The sequence below is a fragment of the Copadichromis virginalis genome, linkage group LG6, assembly GCF_057382275.1.
Source record: "Copadichromis virginalis isolate Kocher_CV1m ecotype Utaka linkage group LG6, C_Virginalis_male_GT1.1, whole genome shotgun sequence".
Taxonomy (NCBI): Eukaryota; Metazoa; Chordata; class Actinopteri; order Cichliformes; family Cichlidae; genus Copadichromis; species Copadichromis virginalis.
The window spans coordinates 7232040-7243000 of NC_140623.1; the positions used below are offsets into that span (position 1 = coordinate 7232040).

The 10961-nt window shown below is 38.8% G+C and overlaps 1 long non-coding RNA gene across 1 annotated transcript; it reads left to right on the plus strand.

Annotated features, from left to right (window-relative positions):
• The first annotated feature begins 2005 nt into the window (after window positions 1–2005).
• On the plus strand, window positions 2006–8728 carry LOC146707093 (uncharacterized). Its single transcript, XR_014920751.1, has 4 exons — window positions 2006–2186; window positions 3909–3941; window positions 8022–8181; window positions 8401–8728. It is a non-coding gene; the product is annotated as an uncharacterized LOC146707093 (long non-coding RNA).
• Window positions 8729–10961: the final 2233 nt, after the last annotated feature.

Here is a 10961-nt window from a genome sequence, read left to right on the forward strand (position 1 = left end):
TGACATAGGTGGGGCCCACCTGGTCAAACTATATGGGTCACACATGGGCAAATGCAAGTTAGACCCTGAAAACATGTCTATGTAGGCCCCATATGGGTTATGTTAAGTTAATATGGGCATATATTTTATGTGGGCTCAAGATTGTTTAGTATATATGGGACCCACTTGGGTTTCTCACATGAAAGCCATATGGGCAAAACCAAGTGGGAACATATAGTAGGTCCTGGCTGGGTCAAACATGGGAAACACTTCACTTGTTTCAAAATGGGAAACACACGTAGGACCCACTTGGGTTTTTCACCTGGGTTAGACATGGGCAAACACAGTCATTTAAAGAAAAGCATTTGCTGTGTGCCCCAGGTGGGGCAAAGTGAGGTAATCGGTATATATTTTTTGGTACTGATGACATAGGTGGGGCCCACCTGGTCAAACTATATGTGTCACACATGGGCAAATGCAAGTCAGACCCTGAAAACATGTCTATGTGGGCCCCAAATGGGTTATGTTAAATTAATATAGGCATATATTTTACATGGGCTCAAGATTGTTTAGTATATATGGGACCCACTTGCGTTTCTAACATCAAATCCATATGGGTGGGCATCCAATGTAGGTCCTAGTTGGGTTAGTGATGGTAAATGTGTACATTGGTTCAAAATGGTAGCACATGCTTATGTGAGGATTCTTCTTCTGTGAAGAGCCTGAGAAAGTGTTATTTGAATAAAGGAGGATTTATTCCAAACAAGCCCATCACAGATTGCGCACAACCCAGGGAGTTCTGAAAGTCAAATTGTAAAAATAATCTCAAAAGAAAGTATGAACATAACTCTCTTTTATAACCTGCAGACGGCACCCATGTGGTACCATTCTCTAAGAAATCACCCTAACTTTAACATATTTGGCACAACCTCAGTCTATCACTTTTGCTACCCTTACGTACAGTCAGATGTTCTTGACCCTTCATTTTTGACCCTCTCAGTATTTAGCCTTGGCTAGCAAATGTACTCAAAGTCCACATTGAGACCTCAAGATGTTATGTGTTATCAGACACTACAACCCAGCTGTCAAGTGAGACTATAGGAACTTTGGTGTTTTTGAACATTCAATGTTACTCAAAACACTCTGCACACTATTCCAAATAACTGGTTTGAAACTGGTTACTTTTTAATTTTAGATTTCATTTTATGTACTTAATGTGAACTCTGCATGGTAGGCTGCATGGTGAGGCTCAGATAAGATAAAATAAGGACTTCATGATTCTTCTTAGGTAAATTCACTTGTCACAGCAGCAATAATAAGTGATTAAAACGGACACAAGAGTAGAAAAAAAGAAAAGCAAAAAATACGAATAAAAAACCTAAGATAAAAGTGAATTACACAGACAAAATCCAGATTTGGCATTTGCAAATTAAGGATTACTGGTTTTTCAAACAATTAAGACTATTTACTTGAGCAAACATGCAGTTGAGGATTTTTAGTAGATCAGACACACTCTACTGTATTAGAGAAAAGACAGTTAGTTACATGGAAGATGGAAGTTTTGGTTAATCAGATCCAGTAAAGCTCCTGAAGTATATTACCGATCTGTTAAAATGTTACTCTTCAAACTTGTGCCCTCAAATTATATAACCAGAAATAATTTACATTTTCTTTGAACTAGTGGAAAGGAGAGGGAACGGGGTCTTTCAAGCAGTCACACTTCAACTGTGAAACTCCCTTGTCCTTATGGTGTATTGACACTATTGAAACTTTTCAAAACCAGTCTAATGTTAGAAGAGCTTTTAGGTAAACTGTTATTCTTCTTCTTATCATTATTATATTTTTATTAATTATATTTTTATTATGATGTTGATTTGGGTGACACTTTTTGATAAATATTATATATTACTTTTTAAAACATATTAACCATCCCTATGCTTAAAAAACTTTTAAAAATAAAATTGTTCTTTTAAACTTGTGCATTGTTTGACTTTTAAAATTTTTGTATCAGGTGTAAAACGACTTTTTAAATAAAGTTGTTTTTAATGTGAGCAGCTCCTATTGGCTCGTTTAAAAAGAGGGAGGAGCAGATTGCACCGCCTAGCGTCTAGTCTTCGCGGTCTTTCGTCTGTTGCGCCTTTTCTCTCCCTGGTGTTTAAGAACGTGGAGGACAAAAGGATACCAAAGAATCGAAAACTATGACAAAGGTAAATACTTAAAGTTTGATACGTTTTCATCAATGGTTATTTTAGTAACTTTCTATAGTCGTCCTAAACGGTATAAGGGGGAGAAGCATAACATCTTTAGCTAGCAGGTAGAACTGGGTTAATTTGCTGCATTGTCTTTGGCAAACATAATTTAAAGTTAATTAAAAAACTCTTACTGCCTATATTCTACTCAATAAAGTTCATCTTATCTTATTCTGTTTTCATTGCACCATTCTCTCTATACAGTTTTTGAATTTACACACTATAACGTACACGGCAGTTTTTTTCTGTGCTTCTGCAACTGTTTCTTGGGTTTTCCTATAAGGTTTTTGTAATTAATTTAAAAAATTTATATTATTTTTTTGGCTTTAGTGGATTCCTGCTCAGCTAACTCGGCCATTATGCACTACCCAGTAAACAAAATGGCTGAACAGTATCTTAAATGTCTGAACATGAGCTAGTCATACCATGTTACGTAATATTCATGTGCAGTGTAGCAAGGTGATTGTTTAAATTACAGGAGTAGATGCCTGCAGCTGAAACGGTTTTCTGATCTGAATACGGTAATGTTACCAGATATGCATTGTACTATGGGAAAACGGTGGTGGATCAGTGTGTAAAAAGCCCCCAAAAGAAACACACAGCGTCTTTAGCTCAAACACTGTCTGATCACTCTCTTAGATACTGTGCTGTTCCATCTAGTTATTGGTTACTGAGAAATGTTAGGTCATTAATTAATTAAGAGAGTGCAGCTGTTCAGATCAGATGGTGAAGTAGGAAAATGCAGAACATGTTATTATAGCTGAATGCTGTGTAAAATACTAGTAATAAATCTAACTCCCATTTATGGCTTTTACTACTGTGGGGCTAAATAAAAAATTACAGACATAATGAAATCTGCTACAATTACAAAGCTTAAGTTTAAAACAATTATTATATATTAAGCATTTTTTTGCTCTTTTTTTTTTTTAATTCTTTTTGCTAATAATGGACTCAATTTTATTATCAACTTCAAAGACCTATTAAACTTTTAAACCATTAAATCCAGGAAATTAGATGCCCGTAAATGTACGAGACCCTCTTTATGTCTAGTATCCCCAAATATTTAATAATCCTTTCTAAAAGTACACAAATTTTGTTCTTTTCAATTAAATATTGCATGTTCAATGTATTCTTGAGCAGGTAAAAATTCCACTAAATTAGTTTTTGCATATTTTTAAGTATAATCAAATTTTTATAGTTTGCGAGTACTTTTAATTTGGAGATTTTGCCACTTGATTTGAAGTTTGGATAGTGCTTTATAGTCATTTGTAAATGTTTTGAACTCATCTGGCTTCTTAATAATTTAATAAAAAATTAACAAGCCATGTAATAATTTGAAAACCACTAGGGACCACATAAAAAAGTAATTCCTTTTTTACTTAAAGGAATTTAGGATTTATGTCTGTCAAGTCATTTGTTCTGGCATAAGTCACCATTTTGATATATCTTCCTGTGACTTTAAAGTCTGTCAGCTAGTTAGATACATTTTTGCACTGCTAGTGTTTGCTGCTTGAATTAGTCAGTTTATCATATAAACACATGCAGTGCCTTTAAAACTTTTAATTACACTGTTCATTTTGTGCATTAGTAAGAGAATCTTTTATATTGAATTATCCTGGGAAAAAACAAAAATGTTTGTATTTTCTCATGCACTTTCTTTCATTTCCTTATCACGTTTAGATTCTTCAAGATCACAAGCACCATCTTTGACATGTAAGTAACTTTCATATTATTTGTATTACTTATTATTATTATTATTATTATTTTTGAAAAGTGATGGTCTTTGGGGCATCCTTTTTTTTTTTATTGGTATTAAGTATATATATTTATTTAGGCACAGGAGGCAATGATCTATTTTAAAATTTAACATTTATTTAATTTTCATCTTTTATGCTAACAATAATGCCAACAGTGTTCTCTTCACTTGACCCACAACTCTGACAGTTTTGGTCCTCTGCTCTCCTCACAATTGGCTGATTTCCATCTGAGCTGCTACTGTCAACTGCATTAAACTGATTTTACATTGCCTTGTTATTCTAATCTTTATCTGCGTTTTGGACTCCAAACTTTCACACCTGCTGTTAGTAACCAGAGCTCACAAGAGTGTAAGGCGTGTAGTTCAATAAAGTGATCGATGTGTTCACTAGCTGATTTCAATAAACCGGTAACTTATCAAATCCATATTTTATAGGAAGTACATTACTGATAAAAGTGGTAATAAACACGGTAACCAATAAAAATTAAAATTTCCTGTTATAAAAAAAATACTGCTGTGAGCTCGGTTTTCTAACACCAGGTGTGAACATCTACAGTCTTTAAGCGCTGGTAAAGATTTAAAAATAAAAGCATTCAATAACATAACATAACATTAAACACTAAATTAGTTTGATGGTGTTGACTGCAGCAGCTCAATGTTAATCAGCTGATGGTGATGGAAGCAGATGAGCGTTTTTCATCATGGTTGTTAGTGATGTGTTGGTCAAAACGAAACGGCTCTTTGAAGTGAACGACACAAGCGTGTTTTTTCTCTCTCTCTCACCCTCTCTCTCGCACTTTTTTTCCGCTTCACTCTGCACGCGAGCCTTGTGCTTTGCGCTGGGAAGAGGGGGGAGGGGCGGTTGTTACACACGCAGTAGCACAGTAACAGAGCAGGAGGGAGAGAGAGAGAAAGAGAGCCAGGGACAACAACGTCACATTACAAAGGTATAGTAATCATCCACAACTATTTTCAATTGCGGATGATAAAGGATTCAGAAAGTTTATTCATGCAGGCCCATATGACAGAGAATGTGCATCTTCTGTTTGTTTTCATATTATAATTTATATTTAATTGTGTTGTGGTTTGCAGTGTTTTGTGTTGTTTCACTTTAAATTTGTTTAAAAGGAAAAAGCTGAAAATTTAAATAGTTAAAAGTTGAAATGTAAATAGTTGTTTTTTTTGTATTATATGATTTATTTATTACATTTTATGTGGAGAGAATAAATAAAAGTATATTTACGGTGGCTGCTAGAGACAAAGCACGTACAAACCCCAAAACACGTAAAAACTCCATAGCACGTACAAACTCCAAAGCACGTACAAAACACAACAGAAGTGCTCCAGGATGCTAGGCACAGTGTTGAGATTTTGTTACCTAGTGGCTACACAAGCCAGGAAGTACCAACGACCAGATTTGGTGTGTGGTAGTAACAGGTAAATGAACAGCTTTTGGAATTTTTTATGAATATATATGAGTGCTTGTGTATAAATACACAAAAAATACACATATGATTTCAATTGTGTAAATTAAGTGATCTAGATAGCTCTGTTTTGGAAGTTCAGTTGACGCTAGAAATGGGTTTTGGAGTTTGTACATGCTTTGTCTCTAGGGGCCACCATATATATTTATATATAAACATATATAAATAAAACCACGTTTCTTTTTTTACATTAGTAATTCCTTTTGTTCATAATTTTATATTGTTGTTAATAATAAATTAATTAAAGCAACAAAACAACCTGAAGAGCCGGTTGGGAGCCGAAAGAGCCGGCTTTCTAAAAAGAGACGAAAATCCCATCACTAGTTGTGTAATATGCTGGTATTGATATGATCAAAAATGAACTGAGTTGTTTCGTATTCTATAGAAATTGTACATCTAATTAATAACAAGGCTTTCTGCTGATGTTATTAATTAAAAATGTATTGTTTTATTTTTAAGCAACAACTTTTTAGCATGCAATCAGTCCATGCTGTACAGGACAGATTTGTAAACTGTGCATACAAAAATAGACTATTTTACAAAATTGCTCTTTCAACAAATGTAAATCACAGCAGATTTTTTTTGTTGTAGGTGCACTGTCACAACTAGAAATGTGGGGGGAAGTCCTCAAAGTTGAAGGCAGAACAGGAAAATACATGGAAATAACAATTTTCCTTTAAATGGTAAATGGCCTGCATTTTTATAGCGCTTTTCTAGTCCCTAAGGACCCCAAAGCGCTTCACACTACATTCAGTCATTCACCCATTCACACACACAATCACACACTGGCGATGGCAAGCTACATTGTAGCCACAGCTGCCCTGGGGCGCACTGACAGAGCACATCAGTAAAGGTCGATCTGGATACTTGATAACTGTTGGTATAGGTATGACATGAATTTGAATCTCCATTATCACAGGTTTTAATTGGGAGGGAACATGCAGATATACAGGAGGACTATAAACAGCAATTCCTATTGCATACAACTGTTTTAGAAAATACCAACAACACTGTTAATTTATCACTTGCTGGTCTATAGACTTTACAGTGTGGATGGATGGAAAATCCATCTGGCTCCACTCTGGCTGAATTGGTGCTACAAACAACTCTGCGCTCGGCTTTCCTGGCTGTGTGTGGATTTATACTTACACATCCAAATTTTGACCCTATTTTTCTTCCTTTCAGCTGATTGGTCAATTTCATGTCAATCACCAATTAAACAATCCAATCAGAGAACATCTCCAGAAGTTGATTCTGTTCATCTGGACGTAGCATTTTCAGTGGGAGAAAATGTTGCAAGCGCTACGTCCAGATGAACAGAATCAACTTTTGGAGATTTACTTACCTGGATGATTGAGCATGCATCAAGACAATCAGAGAACAGATAGGTTTGGCTGTTGGAGGGCTGCATTACGGAGCTTCAGGTCCTGGAAGGCTGCATTACGGAGCTTCAGGTCCTGGAAGAATAAATTCCCTTTTACATACCAGACCAGCATTTTTCTTCATTAGCACGAAGGAAAACAGTCTGTGCGTGTCAGAGTTCTGTGGTTTTTGTGTCACAGGGCTTATAATATGTGTAAAAATCTGGCCAGGGACCATCACATCACACTGCTATCATATTTTTCTGTTGCTATCATGTTTCTTTTCTGAGATGTTGTTACTTTTATGACAGATGTAACGAGAAATCTTCCAGAAAGTTAAATTTTTTATTCTAATCAAATATTTGATTCTGATAACAGATAAAGATTTTTTTTTTTTACTTTTGTTCTGCTATTTCATAGTTTATACAAATTTTGGCCAATTCCTATTTATTTTAACCCTTTAGCCCCCAAAAAGTCGCCAGCGACAGGTTTTTCCAAACCTGTCTCGTCAAACCTGAGCTCTGCCAGGGGCCCAACGCGCCTGGACTTTTAGAAGAAAAGAGATGTCCGAAAATAAACCACAGGGTCAAATACTTAATTTTGTTCAGTGTTTTAGAGTTATTAATTTGAATTGACTAATTTAAATATTTTATTCATGTACATTTTGATTGCCTTTAGTAAAAATGGCAAAATTTCAATTTCTTTTTTCTTTCTGTTATTAATCCTTGATTACATTCATATAGTATACAGTAGAGGAAAAAACCTACCAGACCTACCAGTTATCCTGCGTAACATTATTGGGGATAAAGGGTTAAGGAAGCGCAATTAATTTTTTTAGTTTAGCTTGTGTTTACTACCATTTTTTTTATCACCACACAGTAAACATTAAGTAATATGTAAAGTGTCCATTTATCCTCCATTCCGGTCCATTATCTTAAGCTTAGGCTGCTGCCCCTCGACCCAATCCGGTACTAAGTAGAGAGGCCCAGACTTCGCTCTCTCCAGGCACTTGGCCCAGCTCTTCCGGGGGAATCCCAAGGCATTCCCAGGCCAGCCGAAAAACATAGTCCCTCCAGCATGTCCTGGGTGTTCTGGGTCTCTTCCTGGTGGGACGTGCCCAAAACACCTCACCAGGGAGGCATCCTAACCAGATGCCAGTATCTAATCTGTCCTTTTTGTATGTTCCCCTCAGGTTGCCATGGTAGCAGATACAGGGGAAACAAGTGTAGACGATGCCACAAGAAGGATGATGAAATTCCTCATATCACCTGAGCTGGCTGTGGAGTACAACATGCTTGGCCGACATGGGGAAAAAAAGTTCAGAGATTTGCGTCTTTTTAATGTTGTGTATGGTAAGTTAGTTTCACTTGAGACATTTGAACTTTAGAAAACTAAACTTTTTTAATAAAGTGTTTGAAAGTGTAACTGAGTTTGGTTATCATGCAATTTGTATATATTTTTTGAGGCAATAAAGTGAAATAAACATTGTTCTTTGAAAATCATCACCAAATGAAGTAAGCTAAGATTAACTTTACTTTGGCTTGCCCGTTTTTCTTCTTCTTCATTTGCAGAGGCACTGAAGAATTATTTAACATCAAAAGTCAACTTGCAAGAAGCAGAGAAGGCTCTGTCCAAGTGGTTCAGTGGAGCTAAAGACAGAGGAGGACCGAGGGCTGCAAGGGTACAAAATAGACTTACGGCTCTGTAAAAAAACAAACCCTGCTGATTCAAGATAAGCTTTTGAGTTTTCCATCTGACTTTTTCCCCATGTTGCTACAGTTCCAAATATCTAAGGAATTTTGCTGTAGTTTGACATTTCTAGTTTTTAAACGTTTACGCACTTTGGAATACAGTTACGTAAAATCACAGTTGTTGGACAAAATAAATGTGAAAAATGTTGTTTTGTGTACCCTCGTGATTTTTGAAATGGTTTTATTTACAAACTAGATTTTGTTTGCGGTCAGCTTTAATATATTTGGTGTCTTTGTGTCACAGAACCCGTATTAGCTGTCTGAAAAATTGATTTTGTGACTGTTTTACTACATGGGGCCCACTCAGTGCCAGAACTTAGTCAATTCAAACTAGAAATAAGATGCAAATACAGAACCCACTGCTAATGCCATTCCAACTTTTTAGCTCATGTTTTCCTCATGTTGTACCCACTAAGAACTTGAAAAATGGGGCCTAGGTGGGTTTCAGTGTACTTTGCCCAGTTGGGGTCCATTTAGTTCCCAGATTTTACCTATATAACACCGAGATGGGCTTATAAAATGGGGCCATTATGGAACCCGCGGACAATCCCACTTAAAACCCACTTTTTAGCCTATGTGGTACTCACATGGTACCCACAAAACAACTTGAAAGGTGGGGCCTGGGTGGGTTTCTTTGTACTTTGCCCATTTGGGGTCCATTTAGTTCCCAGATTATACCAATATAACACCGAGATGGGCTTACAAAATGGGGCCATTATGGAACCCGCGGACAATCCCACTTAAAACCCACTTTTTAGCCTATGTGGTACTCACATGGTACCCACAAAACAACTTGAAAGGTGGGGCCCGGGTGGGTTTCTGTGTACTTTGCCCAGTTGGGGCCCATTTAGTTCCCAGATTTTACCAATATAACACCGAGATGGGCTTATAAAATGGGGCCATTACGGAACCCGCGGACAATCCCACTTAAAACCCACTTTTTAGCCTATGTGGTGCCCACATGGTACCCACAAAAACTTGAAAGATGGGGCCCGGGTGGGTTTCTGTGTACTTTGCCCAGTTGGGGTCCATCTAGTTCCCAGATTTTACCAATATAATACCGAGATGGGCTTATTAAATGGGGCCATTATGGAACCCGCGGACAATCCCACTTAAAACCCACTTTTTAGCCTATGTGGTGCCCACATGGTACCCACAAAAAACTTGAAAGATGGGGCCCAGGTGGGTTTCTGTGTACTTTGCCCAGTTGGGGCACATTTAGTTCCCAGATTTTACCAATATAACACCGAGATGGGCTTATAAAATGGGGCCATTGTGGAACCTGCGGACAATCCCACTTAAAACCCACTTTTTAGCCTATGTGGTGCCTACATGGTACCCACAAAAACTTGAAAGATGGGGCCCAGGTGGGTTTCTTTGTACTTTTCCCAGTTGGGGCCCATTTAGTTCCCAGATTTTCCTAACATAACACCTATATGGGCATTTAATATGGGGCCATTACGGAACCCGCGGACAATCCTATATGGGGCCCATTTTTCAGCCCATTTCCAAACCATATGGGCCCCACATATAAATGTTGGCTGGGAGCAGGCCCCGGGGACCTACATCACACCTTGCTCTTGCCTCCCTTACAGCTGAAAAAGGTCCATGCTTGTGCCCTGGCCCTTCTGAAATTCCCTCTCCATTTAGCCGAGGCAGAGAGTCGGCCTCCTGTCTCCTTTACGGTCGAAAAAGATGTGCTCCTGGGCGCGCTGGCCCTGCTGCTACTCACATCGGGCATGGACCTGGACCTCCAGCAGGCCCCGGGGACCTACATCACACCTTGCTCTTGCCTCCCTTACAGCTGAAAAAGGTCCATGCTTTTGCCCTGGCCCTTCTGAAATTCCCTCTCCATTTAGCCGAGGCAGTGAGTCGGCCTCCTGTCTCCTTCACGGTCGAAAAAGATGTGCTCCTGGGCGCGCTGGCCCTGCTGCTACTCACATCGGGCATGGACCTGGACCTCCAGCAGGCCCCGGGGACCAACATACTCCTCTGCTCTACTCCCCCACTAGCTTTCCTTCTCCCGCAGTTACCCTCCACCACAAATCCAGCATGGCCCTTGCCCTCCAGCAGGCCCCGAGGACCCACATACTCCTCTGCTCTACTCCCCCACTAGCTTTCCTTCTCCCGCAGTTACCCTCCACCACAAATCCAGCATGGCCCTTGCCCTCCAGCAGGCCCCGAGGACCCACATACTCCTCCGCTCTAATCCCCCATGAGCTTTCCTTCTCCTGCAGTTACCCTCCACCACATATCCAGCATGGCCCTTGACCTCCAGCATGCCCCGGCGACGCACATCCTCCCCTGCTCTAGTCCCCCACTAGCTTACCTTTCTTGTAGTTACGCTCCAGCGCATATCCAGCATGGACCTTGACCTCCAG